General features: G+C 37.3%; 1 long non-coding RNA gene across 1 annotated transcript in view; it reads right to left on the bottom strand.

Moving 5' to 3' along the window:
• Positions 1–3,586: 3,586 nt before the first annotated feature.
• The window catches only part of LOC143673694 (uncharacterized), a 135,046-nt gene continuing 118,659 nt past the window's right edge, over positions 3,587–19,973 (bottom strand). The window contains exons 2-3 of the long non-coding RNA XR_013170529.1: positions 13,905–14,101; positions 3,587–4,546 (exon numbers count right to left, since the gene is read on the bottom strand). This is a non-coding gene — a long non-coding RNA (uncharacterized LOC143673694). The remainder of the gene's footprint in view (positions 4,547–13,904; positions 14,102–19,973) is intronic.

Here is a 19,973-nt window from a genome sequence, read left to right as displayed (position 1 = left end):
ATCGGCACCATGGTACCTAGATGCAATCCCATAAATAACTGAAAATTATACATACACATTGATCATCGATCTTGTTCACCAAAGCCTATGGTATTCTTGAGCAGAAAAACTAAATACCAGCTGGTAATAATCCTACCAAATAAATAGAACAAATATTTTTTAAATAATAATTTGTAAGGATTTGAAATTATTAGCTTTCCCAGAATCTCCACCTGACATGGAGTAAGCCTGTTTTTGATACAGTCCAACCAGAGTTGTAACCACAGTTACAATATTTGCCTGAGTCATTTTTATATTTATATTGCCCAGAGGTTAACACAGTGCCTTCCACATGGTAGGTATTCAACTGTTGTTTGATTGAATTAACTGGTAGTCTTTCTTACTCCCAACTACAGGCCACATTTATACACAAATTGGAAAAGAAGTTGGACGTTTCCTTATTTAAACAAAGCTATTTAATTATCTTGACTCTTTCAAGAAGATTCGAAGAAGTCAACAAGCAATCTGAGAAAGAAAGCCAGTTTTCTTTGTGACGGGTGACTTGTGCCTCCCTAAGAGACACTGCTACTTTGCAGAAGGAAGGGAAGCACTATTTAGCAAAGTTGATGAAATGCACAACTTTCCTATTCCTCTGAAGTTGAATACTGAGAAAATGATTTCTGTTTTATAAATTTCTAAGCCATTACACACACTTATATCCAATGTCAATTATAAATAATTTCATGTATTTACTTCTGAGATTTTTCCACCAGACTCTTTACCTATATTAATGAATGCAGAGAAACTCAATGTGAAAAGCCAACATAGTAAACTGGCATAAAAGTAAATTCACACATTTGGATGTTTTTCTCCACCTTTCTTACTCTGATGTACACCATAAATACACACACACACACACACATACACAAAAGTGAAACCATGATAATGAAATAAATTCATCTCCATTACAAGCAGGTTTTATTCTCTATTGCTTAGGCTTCTTATGGCATGTTCTTTGGACTCAGTCAGAACTAAATTCCATCCCAGCTCTACCCTCAACTGACCTCTAACAAGTCATATAACTTCTGAGACACAACTTTTCTTCTGGAAATGGAGTTGATAATGCCCATATTTCAAGCTTCCTAGGAGAGTTCGATTGGGTGAGAAGGAAGGAAGGAAGGAAGGGAGGGAGGAGGGAGGGAGGAAGGAAGAAAGGAAGGGGAGAGGGAGAGGGAGAGAGAGAGAGAGAGAGAGAGAGAAAGAGAGAGAGAGAGAGAGAGAAAGATGGATGGATAGCTAAATGGATGCATGGAAGGATGGGTGGATGGAAGGATGGGTGGATAGATAGACATAGATTAGATAGATAGATAGATAGATAGATAGATAGATAGATAGATAGATATAGACAGATAGATAGAAGATAAGACAGACAGACAAATAAATACAAATATAGGTATATAAAAACACCCAGTGCAGTTTTAAAGATGCAGTGGGCATTCAATAAAAGTGCCGCTTTATTGTTTTTGGCCCCTTATTATTGCTTAAATTTTCTCCTGAGTAGTTGGGTCACACCCTGATAAATTCTAAGATAGGCCGATATAAAGGCAAAGTTGCTTCAGTGAGCTCAACCGCATACCATGGCATTTCTAAGGTTCTTGCCAGCCTCAGCTGGATCTTTGTGAAAATTAGACCCTTTCCAGGTTCCCACTGGATGCAGCCCTGCAGGCCCACAACTTGTGGAATGGAGCAGGGGCAGGATTTCATCTCCTATCCTTGCCAATGTCCCTTTATGTAATGCTCAAATTGCATTATCATACATGGGAAGCCTGGGTGTTTCTATACTCCAAATCAGAGCCTTTCTAAACATTTGCCTTCACATTATCTCCACTGAATAGTAAGGATGGTCCTTCAAATTATATTTCCAAGGAAGAACTGTTTAGGCATCTTTGTTATCATTAGCAAGGACCAAGAAAATATCTCCTTGGTTTTTGACACAAAGTGGGAAAGGACTGGACCTTAGGGTAGCACTTCAAAACCTGGACATCGTGACCACTGACATAGGAATTATGCTCTCAGACTTAGCAGTTTCCAGAAAAAGCTGAGCCAAAAAACCTCACATATGGATCTGTGGCACTGGATGGATGACGCATACCAAGACCAAGTAGCACCACACCAAGTCAAGCCCCAGAGTGCCAACAGCACAGATCCAAGAGAGGAAGTCTTGTGCTCTGTGCAGTTCTGCCTCTGCCACATACTAGTGTGATGATTCTGAGCCATGTACTTAGCTTTTCTGAACCTCAACTTTCTCATTCATAAAGTGGAGACAAGACCTGCCCTATTCCTTACCCTCCCCTCCACATTTTTTGAGGTTCAAGAAAGATGACATATGTGAACTTTAAATTAAAAAGCCAACATGAGATTATTTGTTACCACTTTTTTGCCTCCCAAAATTCATCAGAATCATGGTAATAAAACAGCTGTTTAATCAATGTAAATGAATAAAGCAATCTTTTACTGAAATAAGTGTCATAACCCAGTTCAGGGATCACCTTTCCTGGAGAACATTTCCTCATTCTCCATCCCTCTGCCACTCTCTCCTCAGACCAAATGTGTGCCTCTCCAAGTTGCCCCGTATCTTGTACCTATGTCATTTTTTGCACCCATCTCCAAGCTATTATAGTTCATCTATTTGCCTGTCTGTCACTCCTCCAGACTGTGAACTTGGCTGGAGCCATGTCTGTAACCCAGTTTCAACCTAGTTCACTGCCTGACATGTATATCCTACTTTAGGTGTCTTCAGAGGTAAAAAGGAATGAGAAGTCTCCTGACCTGCATGCTTTTCTCAACTCCATACTTCACTAATCCCATGAACTTGGACAAATCTCATTCCTTCTGTGAAATGAGGTCATCAGTCTAAATCAAATTTGCAAACTGCTACCCACAGGCCCAATCTAAGCCCCAGACAGGGTTTTTAACATGCACAGTTGACATACATAGTGTTAAAATTAAAAAAAAAAAAAAAAAAACAAGAAAGCTTCAATTAACTATAAACATTTAGATACCAGAAGATTTCACATAAAAGTAGAATTTTCAGCTTCTCTTTTAAAATGAGATCTCACGACACTGGGCTGCACTCCCTCATAACAACAACTGGTGGAGCTGGCGACCGCCTCTTAGGGTGTGAGCTGTCCAGTCCACTGAAGTCCTATTACCTCTTACCCCTAGCCCAGTTCACTCATTTATATTACCTGCCTCAGTCCTGACATATATTTGAGATCAAAAACCAAGATTAGAGTTTTCTGTGTGCATCCTAGCTCTAATAAGACCACTCTAGGTCTCTAGGGATCCTCTCCCAACCAGACACACACACACACATTTCTTACCATGGGGAAAGCTGGCTCTGAGGCCTAACTGCTGCTATCACACTACTCACTACCTTCACTTGGGACTGAAGTTCCCTGGCAATTAACGATAAAAAGAAGGGACATCAAATAGAGGGACGGGTTTGGTTCTTGGAGCCTGCACATGCCAAAAATAAATAAATAAAAAACGAGGGGTAAAAGTAAACAAGAGGAGGAGAGGGAGCCTTTAGCTATAAATGGTGCTACAAGAGATACTGTGATATCATGTGAGGAAAATTAATTTTACAGTGCCAGACTTTCCATACAGCAAAGCAAACATTTTATCTATGATCCTGGAAACATATATAATAGCTAATGTGAAAAATTGAGGGTTAATCATCAGAAATTACTGTGCTTTGGGTGTCAGTCCTACTGGGGTACTCTCCCTCCTGTTCCCCAGTAGCCCTCTTGCAAGAAGTTGCAACTACCAAGGTGAAATTTACACACCTTTGCAGACGGGTAAAACTCCATCTGTATTGTATCCATAACCTCCCAAGGTAAAGCTGCCATTACTTAAGAGTATAATCAGCAGCACAGTGGGAACAGAGAGAAGAGAGCTAGACACATATCACTAGGAAACCTGATGTTTCCAACATACTGCTCAACTCTAACAAGGACTGGCCCCAGGAAATTTAAAATAGCCCATCCGCATTTACATGGCATACATCTGCTTCACCCAGGTGATGTTTTGACTGAACAGATCCACACCAAACCAACCTGTATTTTTTTCTCCAGCTTCCTTTATGCTCAGGCTAGATCAGTTAGTGCACAGAGCTGCACTAACTCTGCATAAGCTCTCTTCAGATCCTTCTTCTGCGTCTTACAAGACTACTTGCATTCCAAATTCCCAGTTGTCCTCCTTCCAAAAAGCTTCAAGTCCAAAACTGAAAGAAATGGCTTTATTAGCCTAAGCTGTATTTTACTATTCTTATCCCACAGAAAATCTTATGAGATGAATCCATCAGTTAATGAACACCTGAAAAGTTTATTTTATAAATGTTTCTCTTAATATTTGTGCTTTGGGTGGGGATTTTAATAAGGTGCTCAATAGCAGGCACAATTGAGTTGCAAACTCTTCCACTCTCTCTCAGAATGTTCACAGCGATCTCAGTGTGATTTTCAGTCGGTTTTGCTTCTCATGAACATTGTTCTCGAAGGTGGTGGCTCTGGGGAGAAAAAATGCGTCATAATAAATCCATTAATTGCATCTGACAAAGACTCAGAGTCCACACTATGCACAAGTTAGTCATACCTTTGACTTCTATCTGGGGAATAACTCATGTCTATGTGGAGAAAGCACATGTCCAGAATTTAAGAAACCTAAACTCTCCTGGCTTCCCTCATCAGAATTGCAGCCCTTAACACCTCTCAATTTCCTCAAATGCAAAACACAATAAATTAAATAAATACCTGTAAAGCAGTGCTTCTCAAATTTTAACATGCAATTAAATCACCTGAAGAATTTGTTTAAATGAAGATTTTAAATCAGTACATATAGGGTGGGCCTGACATTCTGTACTCCTAACAAGCTCTCAGGTAATCCTGGCTCTCAAACTTGGTTGTGCATTGAAATTGGAGTTAAAAAAAAAATACACATGCCTGGGTGACACTCTTAAGAAGTCTGATTTAATAGCTACGAACTAGACTCTGGGCATAAGAACATTTTAAATTCCCCAGGCAATTCTAAAGCTCAACAAACTTGAGAACCCTATCTATTTCTTAAAACTCTTAAAAGATGACCTCTATTTTTCAGTCACATTACATTTGTATGGTGAAGTTCCTCGTATCTGTTATCTTCTGCCAACCCAGAGAGATAACAGGACAAGCATTATTAACTCAGATTTACAAGAGATAACCAAGCACTCAAGAATCAGGCCACTTGCCTAGTGGCAGATGGCTAATGGCAGACCTCTGCTACTAGAACACAGCGTTCCTGATACCTAACCTGTGTTTTCTCCAGACTGCTTTGTATCAACTTGTACAAACCAGTAATAACAAGCAAAAAGAAAAAAGATGGCAGCTTCTCTGCTCGAAATTCCACAAAGAATGATATGAACAACAATGTAGCAGAGAAATGCATGCAACTAAGACATAATTAAAAGAATAATTGGTGGAGGAGATACTTGGCTGCTGTGGATGATACTAACAAGTAAGAATAGGGTTGCTAAGGTTATGTCAGCAGGACCAGCCATCAGACATCAAGTAAACTCAGCTGGATGGATTAACACAGCATGCAGAATATGACTAAATGTACTGGGAAAGTGCCATAACTGATCCCAGGCAAGAGACCAGACATTCTGCTATTTGATAAAACTAATAATTCACTGGAACTTGTTTAGATAGCCATCCCACTTTTAAACACTTGCAAAACCAACGTAGAAACAACTCAAGAGATCTGACATTGGAATTGAGGTAAATGTGGAAATTCATAAAAAATCAAGCAACTATGAGGTGGAAAAAGAAGGATTTTTTGATGCTTACTATGCATCAGCCATTCACACAAATTATCTGGCCTTACTCTTACTTGTGAGGAAAGCTTTATCATTCCCATTTTACAGATGAGAAGGGTAAGTCAGGGAGTTTGTCAGAATGTCAGTGCTGAGTTTAAAACCTAAATCTGTCTAATACCAAACCTACCCCTAAATTCTCTGTGCAATTCCACATTGACTACTCTAATCAAATTAAACATTTTCAGGTTAACTATCATTCTTCAAAAAATCTTCAGTGTGTCTATACAGCAGGTACAAAAAACTATTATAATATCCTAGTTCTTTTCTTCTGTTACCCCACTGGAGAATGAAAACACTATTTATAGGCAAAAAGCGCTTGTGGTTTGGAAAAAAAAACTTGCATGGCCTCTTGGTTTTGCAAAGGTGAAACCCAAATCCGTTTTTGCACAGGTTGCAAAATGGCACTCAGAAGGTCACACGTGGCCTGCAAATACGCTTTTTTGAAATATGAAGTACCGATCACAGTATTTTCAAGAGTTTGGAATTTAACTTTTTGGCAACAGCATGTTAATAAACAGATATCACATAGAAATGTGAATTTCTGGCATCTCTCAAAAAAAAAAAAAAACCTGGGAGAATGAGGAACACTAGCCCCATACTCTCACAAGGTGTAATCAGTTCCCCATTCACCACAGTCACCAGCTTTTCCTATTACTCCATGTGTCAGATAACAGACATCATTCACTTCAGCTAAATACTTCTTATACCTTTTCCTAACAACAGCCGACAAATCAAGAGGGTCACCCATTTATTTCAAGAAAAATTGAAGTCAGCTTATTTTTCTTACACCTAGCCCACCCCAGCCATTTATAAAGCCAGGTTTCAAAGATACCTGAGTTTGTAAATCCTGCTTTTCAGGAATAAGTGAGTGAAAAAATCAGACAATAAACTATTCTACTTAATCACATAAAAGACTTTCTTAAATGGAGGCAGAGTTGCTTCAGAGAATTAAGTTATGGATTTACTGGGGCACATACCAGAGCTTAGACGTGAAAAAAAAAATTTGCTTTTCTTTTTACTTCTCAGTTGGCCCAGGAGCAAGCTAGGATGTCAGGACACTGAAGAAAGGAAATTTGGCCACTCTTACTGTGAAGGTGAACAAAGTCACTGAGTTGGGACAAAGAAGAAGGAAAACCAATAGAGAGCCCTGTGTAAAGGAACATGGCCCATGAACTCTAAATATTGGAATGTGAAGATTCCACTTAAAATTTTTCTGCATTGTAATTTCCTGGTAATGTCTGCAGTCTTGAAGCAGTTTGTAAAATGCTGGAATCTGATTACACCTATGCTACAAAGAGCCAAATGAAGTACTAGTGAAATGAAATAATAAGAGAGAGCAGCTGCACCTGGAAAAGCTTGAGTAAGACCCCCAAATATGACTTAAGAAAGCAGGAACAGAAGCTGAGGTGACAATCCTCACCCAGAATGGATTTGAAGAACATGTTCCTCAGGCATTTCACACAAAGACAGGAGAGATACTGATAAAACACCACCATTCCTATGGTTAAGCTGGACGTGGGCAATGGGGGTGTGCACTGTTACTATTCAGATGCACAAGGGAAGTGTGGCCCCTGACACCTGTAGAACCTGGGGACATTCAGTTTACATTTAATGAAGATGCTGGTGTACAGTGAAAGCTATTCTGTGCCATTACCTATCGGATGCTTCCAACCCTGTTTATTTAATAATAATAATAATAAAAATAATAATAGTTAAAGGATAATGGAAATAATGAATAATGTTAGACAGTTGGCATGTAGCTATGCTTTCTTGACAGGTTTTATGCTTTTTCCAGACACATAACTAACAATTAAAGGGAAAACTGTTTTCATGGGATCAAAGAGTGACTAGAGTTTAGAGTAAATATCTGAACATGTATAGACTATAACTGAGATTCATTTATCTTTGGCCTCTGTGATAGTTAGGTTCATGTCCACTTGGCCAGGTAATGATGCCCAGTTGTTTGATCAAGCAAGCACTGGCCTGTTAGTATGAGGATATTTCATGGACTTAAATCATAAATAAGTTGATTGTATCTATGGGTTAATTACATCTACAATCAACTGAAAAGACAACTGGATTGTCTTCAGCAGTGAGAGACATGCCAACCAATCAACTGAAGGCTTTAAAAGAAGTGATGACTCCAGCAGTCAGAAGAGAGAATTTTCAACTCTACTTCAGCAGGCCAGCTTCACCTGGTGAATCCTTCATCAGTGTCCCAGCTTGCTGCCTGCCCTAGGTAATCTGGACTTGTGCATCTCCATAGTTGCAAGAGTCAATTTTTAAAAATCTCATAATATTTACAGATATCTCCTGTTGGTTCTGTTTCCCTAGAGAACCCTGACTAATATAACCCCCATATATCCAGCACACAGGTGCTTCACACCTAATAGCCAACAAATAACTGCTCTTTTAAAATTTTAAGTTTTAAAACATTTTCTCAACAAAACTATTTACAGAAGAATATGGAATTCCTAGAAAGGCATATCATGGGATTTCTGAGATTCTCCCAATTTACAATTCACAATTATCACTAAATGAGATGTGGCTGCTGTGAGATAAGCTAAATTCCTTGTAAGCCAACAAATTAGCATTTATGCTAGGCACTTCTTTATCTCATGCAATTCTCACAATAACCCTATGATGTGAATGTTTTCCATGTACAAGTTTATTTCATGATAAAGACCTTTGTGGCCTTTCTGCATTATTGAAAATATAAATGCTATATTTGCAATGCCAAGAGCAAACCAAAGAGAAAAGGTACTAAAGGCTGAAAACAGCTATTCATGCCCCATTGTTAAAGAAAACAGAAAGATCTGTTCCTCAAACTTGTTTGCTCTTTTGGAACATTCACACTGGCCAAAGCAATAATTATTGATAAATGAGCTTCAAAGTCATCCTTTGGCACATCAGATCAGTAATGACATTTGTGTAAATGTAGTATCACAACATAATCACTCAAAACCACAGAGAAGAAAATAACGCTGTTTGGTTTCATTTAGGGGAGCTTATTATATATTTTTTGAACAAGCCATTCTCTATAAAACTCAGCCAGCAAATCTGCCTTGCCTATTATCATTGTGAGGATAATGTAGCAAACAGATGGAGGGTTTCATACAATTTGTTGAACTAAATTTAACAGGTTTGGCTGTGAGTGCTAACTTATTTTTATATTCTATTTGTGCTATGTTTGTAATCGATGCACACACATGAATAAAAACAGAAAATCTGTACACACAGTACAGCTGGTTTGATAATGTTTTCATAATAGCGTTGCATACTCCCAATTAGAAGACTTTATATTTGGGCCACCAAGAAATTTTGGCTACAGAGTTGCTTCTGTGTCATTCACATAACAAAAGGATCTTTACCAATCCTGCAGAAACATGTGAACCCTCCCTCCATCCATGGCACCATGTGATGAAAGGGACTGGAACCAGATTATTAAATTAATAACGTCCTATTAAATAAATGAACAATTGAACAAGTGTGCCACAAAATTTAATAGGTAGATTGCATTTGGCCCAGAGGTGCAAGTAAGAGTGTATCAGTGCCAGATGCAACATGGAGAACTATGTCAAAAATATGAGTCAGGAAAATTGAGTGTCATTAAATGTTAAAGAATAACAAGAATCCTCAAACATAACTCTACACTACAATATGAACTTGACGGTTAAGGAGGCTTTCACTTAATCAACACAAGGAACCACCTGGAACATAATTGAGAAACTGTTTAAATAATATCCTCCTAAAATTGGTTATCAACTCCAGTCGCCCTGTGATCATACTTCTTATTCATCAGAATAGCAAGATGAAGGCAATAAATGTAGTATATGTGATAGTAACTAAAAGTGGAAAGTACTGGTGGTATGGAATGTCTCCTAACCTGAACAGCAAATTGTGGATACATATACAGACATACATAAATACATTCCCATGCACTCTCACTACACACCACAGAAAATCCAGGGGAAATCCAAGTCAAGAAAAGATGGCAAGGTGCAGCTCCACATTCAGAATCCTAGTTTCTCCAGGGATACAAAATACAATATACAGGTATCTCACCTTTTAAGCAAAAGCCTTTTAAATTTCCTTGAAGTAAAAGGTCCTTTATTTAAGTGGGCTGTATGCTCCAGCAACTTGCAGTGTATTTAGATTTGCACTCTGATGTAAGAAGGCCCATCTAAAATTAGGAAACAGGGCCGAAGACCTTCCTTGCCCTTAGTTAAGGTCTCTGCTCTCCTTGTCAAGGCTTCCCAGTCCCTCCTCTGCTTATGCTTGACAAAGCGAAGAGAGGTGAAAGATTCACTGATTTTAACCACTCTAGCCTTTCTCCAGGTGTAAGTTTTGGTAAGATTTTTATTTAAAAGGGCTATGCCGGCACCTCATTCATCTGGTGTTGTTACAAGCAATTTCTCCTTGAGTATTAATAGTATCTAAATGAAGGTAAAGTAATGACCTGGATCAAACCTGAACCACCTAGAGCAGTGCTCCCTAAAGCTGTTCAGAAATTAGATTTTTAATACTTTCTGAAGCAGACCCCTATCAGCTGGGACAGAACAGCCTCTTCAATAAATGGTGCTTGAAGAACTGGATATCCATATGCAAAAGAATGAAAGAGGATCCATATCTCACACCTTATATATAAATTAACTTAAAAGAATCAAAGACCTAAACATTAGTGATAAGACCACTTAGAAGAAAATGTAGGGAAATATCTTATTAAACTTGTAATAGGAGGCAGTTTCCTATATATTACACCCAAAGCATGAGCACTGAAGAAAGAAACAGGTCAATAGGAATTCCTCAAAATTAAACACTTTTGTGCATCAAAGAACTTTGTCAAGAAAGCAAAAAGACAGCCTACGCAATGGGAAACAATATTTGGAAACTATATATCAGATAAGGATTTATTATCCAGAATATATAAAGAGATGTCTTCTATTCAACAACAAAATGACAAATAACCCAATTTAAAAGTGTGCAAAAGACATGAACAGACACTTCTCAGAAGAGGAAATACAAATGGCTAAAAGGCACATGAAAAGATACTCAACTTCTCTGGCTATTAGGGAAATGCAAATCAAAACCACAATGAGATATCATCTCACACCCATTAGATTGGCTATTGTAAAAAAACAAACAAACAAAAAACAACAGAAAACAACAAATGCTGGAGATGACGTGGAGAAAGAGGCACACTTATCCACTGCTGGTGGGAATGTAAAATGGTACAACCACTCTGGAAGGCAGTTTGGCAGTTCCTCAGGAAGCTAAGTATAAAATCGCCATATGATCTAGCAATTCCATTACTAGGTATACAGTCAGAGGACATGAGGGCAAAGACACAAACGGATATTTGCACACCAATGTTTATAGCAGCACTATTTATAATTATCAAGAGATGGAAATAGCCCAAATGTCCATCATCAGATGATGTCTAAACAAGCTGTGGTATTATACATACATGGAATATTACACAGTATAGGATAAACTAAAGTCATGAAGCACCTAACAACATGGATAGACCTTGAAGACATTATGCTGAGTGAAATTAGCCAGAAACAAAATGGCAAATTCTCACTGATATGAACTAACGTTAATGAGCGAACTTGAAGAATTTAAGTTAAGAACACAGGTTATTAGGAGAAAGAAATAGAGTAGAGATTGGGCAATTGGTACTGAAGGAATACAGATTGTGCAATAGGACTGACTGTAAAAATTCAGAAATGGAAAGAACAATATTACCTGATTATAGCACAACAATATAAGTACACTGAACGAAGGTGAATGTGAGTATGATACAGGGAGAAGGACTTGGGGGCATGTATGAAAGAAGGAAAGACAGAGAATAAGACTGAGATGGTATAATTTGGGAATACCGAGAGTGTACAATGATTGGTGATTGAATGTTCAAACTAAAAAATGCTCTTGTATAAGGAAGAACAAAGGAATGTCAGTATTGCAGAGTGTTGAAAATAGATGGTATATGGGGAAAGGTGCAATCAACATAAGCTAGGGTCTATAGTCAATAGTAACATTGTAATATGCTTCCACTGAATGTAACAAAGGCATTATGCCAAAACTAAATGTCAACAGATGGGAGGATTGGGAAAGGGGTATGGATTCTCTGTGGAAGAAAAGCAAACATCTTCAGAAAGAGTTGGTGGCGAAGGCATGTCTATACACTTAGGCTGGATTGTATGACGTGTGAATAAAACTATTTAAAAATGAATAGAGAGAAACAAGTGCTTGAGAAAAGGCAGAGAAAGATGTAGTTATTCACTGTCACTAGGGAAATGAGAGGAGCAGCCCCTTTGACGGCAGTTGGTGGCTTCACAGGAGGCTAGAGGTTGGGTTGCCATATAATCCTGAAACCCCATTGCTCAGTATATACCTGGAGGAACTGAGTGTGGGGACAAAAATGGACATTTGCACACTGGTATTTCTGGCGGCAGTGTTTGTGATCCACAATGAATGGAGGTGGCCTAACGATATAGCATCTGAGGAATGGAAGGGGGAACTATGGTGTATACATACAATGGACTACTGAGTGGCCGCAAGAAAAGTGAAGTTGTGAGGCATGCAACTAGGTGAATGAACCTTAAGAGCTATACGTTGTATGAAACGTCAGGAACAAAATGACAAATATTATAATGTCTCAATCATATAGACTGCTATAATATAAAAATTTGGTGAACTAAAGTTGAGAGCATGGGTTATCAGGTTGGGGCTTATTGTAAAAGGTCTTCGATTCTAAGCTCTTACAACAGTCATATACATTCAAGAGGTTTAACTGTTAATTCTAAATTCAGAGATACTGAGCTGTCTGTATATAACATAGTGTTTCTCAGAAACCTCGGATATTTTTGTGACACCTGAGACTCAGAGTTGGAGCTCTGAAGCTATGAAAGTCAGCATTACCACATACAGGAACTATTGAAAAAGTGATTAGACATTAAGTAGAGATACGAATGAAGCTGATGTGGATAGGACTAAGGTATATCAGAAGACTGGGTAAAGGACATCATCCATATTTTAAAACTTCGTGTGAGACTAAATGGAGAGATGTTTATTTGGTGCAAAATTTATATTTTGGGGTAGTGCATTTTCTAATTTAACACCATAAGCATGTAGAATCTTGAATAGGGCATGAGATTTTGTTGGTTTGTCCAGGTTAGTGTGATTCTTCAATAAACCCCAGTGATTTGAACAGTGAATAAAGAAGTATTTGCAAAGTCCCCTTGGGGGAATGGGGAGAAAGGGGGAAATATCCAACTTCCCCATTTGGAGAATTTCTGATATTCTCGCAAGTAGTGGAGACAACCAAATCAATAGGCCAAGTCTTCAATCTTGGGGTGTGCCCCTGTGAATACTATTCCTGCAAAGGTAAGCTAAGCCTACTTAAAATTAGGCCTAAGAGTCTCCCCAGAGACCCTTTTTCGTAACTCAGATATGGCGTCTCTTTCTAAGCCAACACGGCAAGTGAACTCACTGCCTTCCCCCACTACATGGGACATGACTCCTGTGGGTCTAAATCTCCCTGGCAATGTGTGACAGAAATCCTGGGATGAGCCAGGACCCAACATCAAGGGACTGAGAAAATCTTCTTGACCAAAAGGGAGAAGAGAAAAATGAAAAAAAATGAAGTATCAGTGACTGAGAGATTTCAAATAGAGTTGAGAATAACCTCCTGGAGGTTATTCTTACAGATTACATAGATATCCCTTTTAAGTTTAGGATGTATTGGAATGGCTAGAGGGAAGTACCTGAAACTGTAGCGCTGTGTTCCAGCAACCTTGTTTCTTGAAGATGATTGTATAATGATACAGCTTTTACAATGTGACTGTGTGATTGTGAAAACCTTGTGTCTGAATGCTCCTCTTCTCTAGGGTATGGACAGATGAGTAAAAAACATGGATAAAAAATAAATAATAGGGGGGACATAGGTTAAAATAAATTGGGTAGATACAAATACTAGTAGTCAAAGAGAGGAAAGGAGTAAGGGATGTACCATTGTTTTTTTTTGGTAATGGGGTTCATTTTGATGAGTTTGAGTTTTTGTTGACTCTTCACGATGCTGAATATTTAATTTCTTCAGGCAAAGCTAGAAGTCCTTCATCTTCTATTGTCATCTGTAATTCATTTATTTATTCATTCAAAATTTGTGCTGTATCTCCTATGCCAGGCACTGTGGTAGACACTGGTGACCTAAAGATAAATGTACAAAATACACATATTTTAGGATTTCAGGAGATAGATGTATAAGTTAATTATTTAAATATACCAAAAACTATAACACAGATATAACACAATTCTTTTGCAGACAAGCAAAGGGAGACTTTGTAAAAAGTTTCTCCCTGGTATTGGGTCTTGAGGGAGGTATAGGGATTCAGGAAGTGAGGGAAGGGCATTCTTTTTTTTTTAATGCAATTTTACTGAGATATATTCACATACCATATCATTCAGAGTGTACAGTCAGTGGTACATGGTATCATCATATAAGTTGTGCATTCATCATCATAATCAATTTTTGAACATTTTCATGATTCAAAACAATACATATAAGAATAAAAATAAAAATGAAAAAGATTAGATGCAGAAGCAGATATGAGAATCTAGCTGTCTTTGTGCCAGACGTTAGAGATTTGCAAAAACGTAAAATAATGCCACTTTTCTCATTAAATACTTCTATTTTCAAAAACAGTTTTTGTCATAAGTTAATGTTAAGATGATGTAGTAGGTTTATTTTTGCTTTTTAAATGAATTAATAAGTAATTATTTTAAGTTTGTTGGCTTTAATTTCTAATATGGTAAATACTGATAGATATAACCCACATAAGCACAAGCTTGTTGGGGTCCTCAATAATTTTTAAGGTTGTTTAAGGATCTTAAGGTCAAAAAATTGAGAACTGCTTATTTATATAAACATGGGCTAAACAAAGGCAAAATTGACACTTTAGTACCCAAACCGAATTATTTAAATTACTCTCCCCAGCAAACCTCTAGCATTAACTAGAGGTTTAACTTGCTGGATAACTTTGGCCATATCAATTATTTCTGTGAATGCCAATTTTTTTCAAATATAAACTGAGGATGATCACAACAATAATAGCTATTTTAGTTTGCTAAAGCTGCCAGAATGCAATATACCAGAAATGGAATGGCTTTTAAAAAGGGAAATGTATTAAGTTTCAAGTTTACAGTTCTAAGGCCATAGAAATGTCCAAAGTAAGACATCCAGAGAAAGATACCTTAATTCCAAAGAAAGGGCCAGTGAAGTTCAGGGTTTCTCTCTCAGCTGGGAAGATACATGGCAACGTCTGCTAGCCTTCTCTCCTTGTTTCATAAGGCTTCCACGGGGGTGTTTTCCTTCTGCATTTCCAAAGGTCTCTGGTTGTGTGGGCTCTGTCGACACTAAAACTTTTTCCAAAATGGTTCCCTCTTAAAGGGCTCCAGTAAGCAACCCCACCTTGAATGGGTGGAGACACATCTCCATGGAAACCATATAATCAAAAGTTACCACCACAATCAAATGGATCACATCTCCATGGAAACAATCAAAAAGATCCACCCAGCAATACTGAATGAGGATTAAAGAGCATGGCTTTTCTGGGATATATAACAGTTTCAAACTGGCACAATAGCTAATACTTGCTGTGTGTTACTAAGTGACACACATTGTTCTCAGTGCTTCACATGTATTAATTTATTTAAACCTCAATTGCAACCCAATGAGGAATATACTCATCCTTATTCTACAGAGAAAACAGATGAAGCACAGAGAAATAAAGTAGCTTATCCAAGATCATAAACCTAATAAGCATTAGAACTGGGATTCGAATCCATACAATATAGTACACTCTACATATAAGCCCCAAAGATCTCTTTAGTGCTATATAACATAATAGTTCCCCAAACCTTTCAAGCCGAATGCACCAAATAAATTTTCCCAGGCATTCATCTTTGCCTTTGTAAAAACCCACTTCCCCACAGCCCTATTATGTCTTAGTTTTGCTTTAAGTTCCTTCTTATAAGTTCTTTCTCTGCATCATTTTCCAAATATGAACCTTTGGTTGTATACAAATAAGCTCATTACATTACTCCAGATGTTTATGTCAAATCTCCCAATTTGTAAAGTTCTGAATGGACCAAATAAAACACAGGGCTGAAATTTGGCCCTTAGGCTGCTGGAACGCAAACTCTGACATAATGGAACCAATTCAATTTCACTTCATGTGATATTATAGATCATACTTCATGTGATATTAAACCAAAAATGTTGGAAACATTATGCATTTATAAAAAGAGTAACAATACTACTACTACTACCACCTTTCATAGAATGAGGCTACTCAAGTAGACAGAAACTATCCAGAAAACATATTATTTGAAATAGTGCCCAAAAAAAACTACGGAAAAACAATGTTACATGCCTAAGAACGTGCAAAGACAAAATGGCAGAAAGAAGGGGAAGTAAATCATGTCATTCTCAACCTCAAAACACTCCAGTGGCTTCCAAATACATTAAGAATTAAGTCCAAACTCCCAATCTCAGCCTATAATATTCCGCACAGTCTTTCTTACCCCTTCTCAGTGCACTCCAGCCAGATAGGTCCCCTCTCTGTTCTTTCAACACCAGTCTGTTCCCATTTTAGGCCTTTCTGGGAGACTATGGTTTACTCTGCCTTGGAAATCTCCTCTCCCAAATCTTTGGCTCACAGTCACTTCCTTAAAGAGAACTTCCCAGACTGTCTGATATAATAATCTGTGCCACCCTCACTCCATTTCATTATATCTAGGATTTTTTTCCTTACTTGCTTATTTTTTTATCTTCGTCCACTAAGAAACATATAGAACATTAGAGAACTTGCTTGCTCTATCCCCCAACAATGCTGTGTATCTAGAAAGCATTTGCTACATTTTTATGAATGAATGTTGAATTAAATGAAGGACTCTGAAATATGTGCTGGTTATGCATAATAATGGACAACAGGTTCTAAAATGTATGAAGCTGTTGCAGAATATTTTTCATCCCTCCAGGGCTAATTTCTTACCCTCATTGTCCAAAGAAAAGATGATTAATGCACCCAAGTTACCCTGAAATGTTTGAATAATTAGCTAGAGAGATGAAATATCAAGAGACAAGGTCTGATAGAGACTCTGACTGAATGCAGTTGAGAGCCTCTAGATGCATTATTGATTATGCATGCATTTACCCCCTTGCTATTTGCACATCAGCACTTGCAACAAGGAATAAATTCAGGGTGGATCTATCTAAAACCATCAAATAAATGACAAAGGTCATTTATTCCGGCAATTAAAAATAAATATGGCCATGAGGTTACTGGGAAAAAAAAAGGATATATATTTAGTACAGTCCTTAAGAAGTTCTATTAAACTTTGTATTCTCTATATGACCCCTAGATTTAACACATCAGATTATATCAGGCCATATTTTATTAGGAATTGATGTTTCTCTTGTATGTCAATATGCAGTAGGTAATTTGAACCAAAATATAATGGCGAAAGAAACAGTGAGATTAATAGTAGTTTTTGATCTAGGAAATCTGCCAATCTCGGGCATCAAGGTGCATACTATATTCAAGAAAGTTCTTCTCTCTCTGTATTTAACTTCATTACAAAATTTCCCACACAACCTGAAGAGAGATCTGAACAAAGAAATCAGATATTAAAGAACCTTTTCCTCTCCAATTTTAAACTCACAAATACACTTCTTACCTTCCAGGATTAACTCATTATCCTAGTCATTTGATGATGCTTGATGTCTTTGAAAACAAATGTTTCTGAGATAATTCTATAAGCTGTTAGTCCTAGAGTTAATTCTTCTTCTGAAATGTGCTTCTTGAAAATACAACCTTCAAAAAGATGCTATGTGACCTTGGATTTGCCCATACAAATTGAGTTCAATTACCACTAGCCTACAGAAAATGTTCCATGAAAGGTCATTTGTTAGTTCTTAAACTGGTCAAATCCAGAAGCCTTCCTTTACTTCTTTCCTATCCTCATGTTCATAACCAACTCCCTCATTTTTTTGAGCCTCTGCAATTCAGCATATTCCAACTCTTCATTGACCCAGCAGAGCTCATTCTGTGCTGCTCTTTAATCACTGTAACAATTTTTAGAAGTGGGATATGGCAAACAAATATCAATCAATAATCAGAAAGCCTCTATCTAAATGTACGCTTGGGTTTTTTTATGGTGCAGTAAAGTTTATATGGCACAGTTACATTCATTACTTGATTTTATCCTATTATGGTAACAACCAGACAGTTAATATTACCCTTTTTATACAAATGAGGAAACAGGCTTTGTAAGGCTCATTTAATCAGTTACCAGCCAATTCATATTGGAACTCAGACTAAAAATCATATTGTTTTATTCCTTATCATATACACATTCCACTAATAAACATGTCATTCCCACCTCAAGTCAAATATCACTTCCTAAAAGAACGTCCCCTAATCTCTAGGGTCATGAAAAGTTCTCACGGGCACTATCCCTCTTATTCATAGTTCTTGTGCAATTTTACATTTATTTCTGTGATTATTTTATTAACACCTGAGTAGAATACATATCTGTTCTTTGATCACTATAGCATTCCCAGTATATGTTGTGTTCACATAGTATAACTGAATATATATTCATGAATGAATGAATGTTCTCATGGGTAAAATTAATTAAATGTGATAGTTTAGACTTTTAACATTATTTAACCCTGCATCTTAATATCCCCCCAAAATATGTGAAAGTTCAAATGATTTCTAAGGTCCCTTCGACTTACATAATTTGTGTTTCTAAAAGGCTACTGTAAACAGCAAAGAAAACACCCATGTGGAAAATGACAAGGGAAAAGCATGCATGAAAACTCTCAAGGGGAGACTAGAGGACACTGGCTGGTGGTGAAAACATAGAGCTAGATTAATTTACAGAGGAGAGAGGAAAAGAAGGCAACAACCATGCAAACCATATACCCTGGAGAAATCAAAGAGGGCTTAAGTAAAATACAAGCTGGGTTTGAGAGTACATCAAGAAAATCTACTTACTCAGTGAGGGAGTGACTTTCTAGGGTTGTGCACAGGGAGAACAAAAATTTAGAGCAACTCAGAATGATTACAATAAAGAGCAACAAGAAAGAAAGTCACTATTTCATGTAAGTATACATGAAGGATTCCCCATATTTAAAGCCATTAAAAACTAGACTGGCAGATTTTCAAGAACCAAAAATTTGGCAGGATTGGAGGAGCAGAATTTGCCAGATTAATATACCAACCACTGTCAAGAAATCTGTCTACGTTAATTAAGCATATTAATATACATGTATGATATGAGTTTCTGTCCCATATATCAAATAATCCCAGAACAGCTGAGAAAGGAGAATATAAAAGTCCTACAATATTCCATAAAATGGAGACATCTGAACAGTACAGTAGCACCCCAATATGACTATTGTATTCCTATCCCTGTAGATGCTAAATCATAAACACATCTTCCTTTCTAAGAGCCTCAAGCTGAAAAGACCTGAAAATACAACAAATATAGACATTACCACATTAGCCCTTCATTGGTTAAACAAGATTGAGTATTCCTCCTGAACAGAGAATATAAACTTAGAATTTTTCCTTTTTGAAAAGTAAAGTACAGAGAAAACTTCTGGATGAAGATGTCCAACTGAGATGATACATTTTCCCTTTTTCTCCAGACCTGTTAAAATTACAGTGAAGCAAATAATACGGGTATGAATCCACGCAGAAGTTAACAAGTTCAGGGGAAGAGAATTTCAACAAATACCTAAAATGGAAAGAAATAAAATGAAATAGAAAAGAGAAAGACACAGTCCAGAATAGCTATGAAAGGGGTTTCAACAGTGAAGCGAGTAGAATCCTGAAATTACTATGCAATACAAGTGTACATTTCACTGGATGAGACTTGTAGGTGGGGCTGAAAAAATAAGGTTAATAAATGTTTCTATATATTAATGATCAATTCTTCATCCCTTATCTTATACCTGTATACAGGAAAATAAGTTTTCCACCCACTCATATTAGAGCTAATCCTGCTG

Source organism: Tamandua tetradactyla, chromosome 2 (assembly GCF_023851605.1).
Source record: "Tamandua tetradactyla isolate mTamTet1 chromosome 2, mTamTet1.pri, whole genome shotgun sequence".
Lineage (NCBI taxonomy): Eukaryota > Metazoa > Chordata > Mammalia > Pilosa > Myrmecophagidae > Tamandua > Tamandua tetradactyla.
The sequence above is the reverse complement of the archived record's forward strand: the minus strand, read 5'-3'. Positions and strand labels throughout refer to the sequence as shown.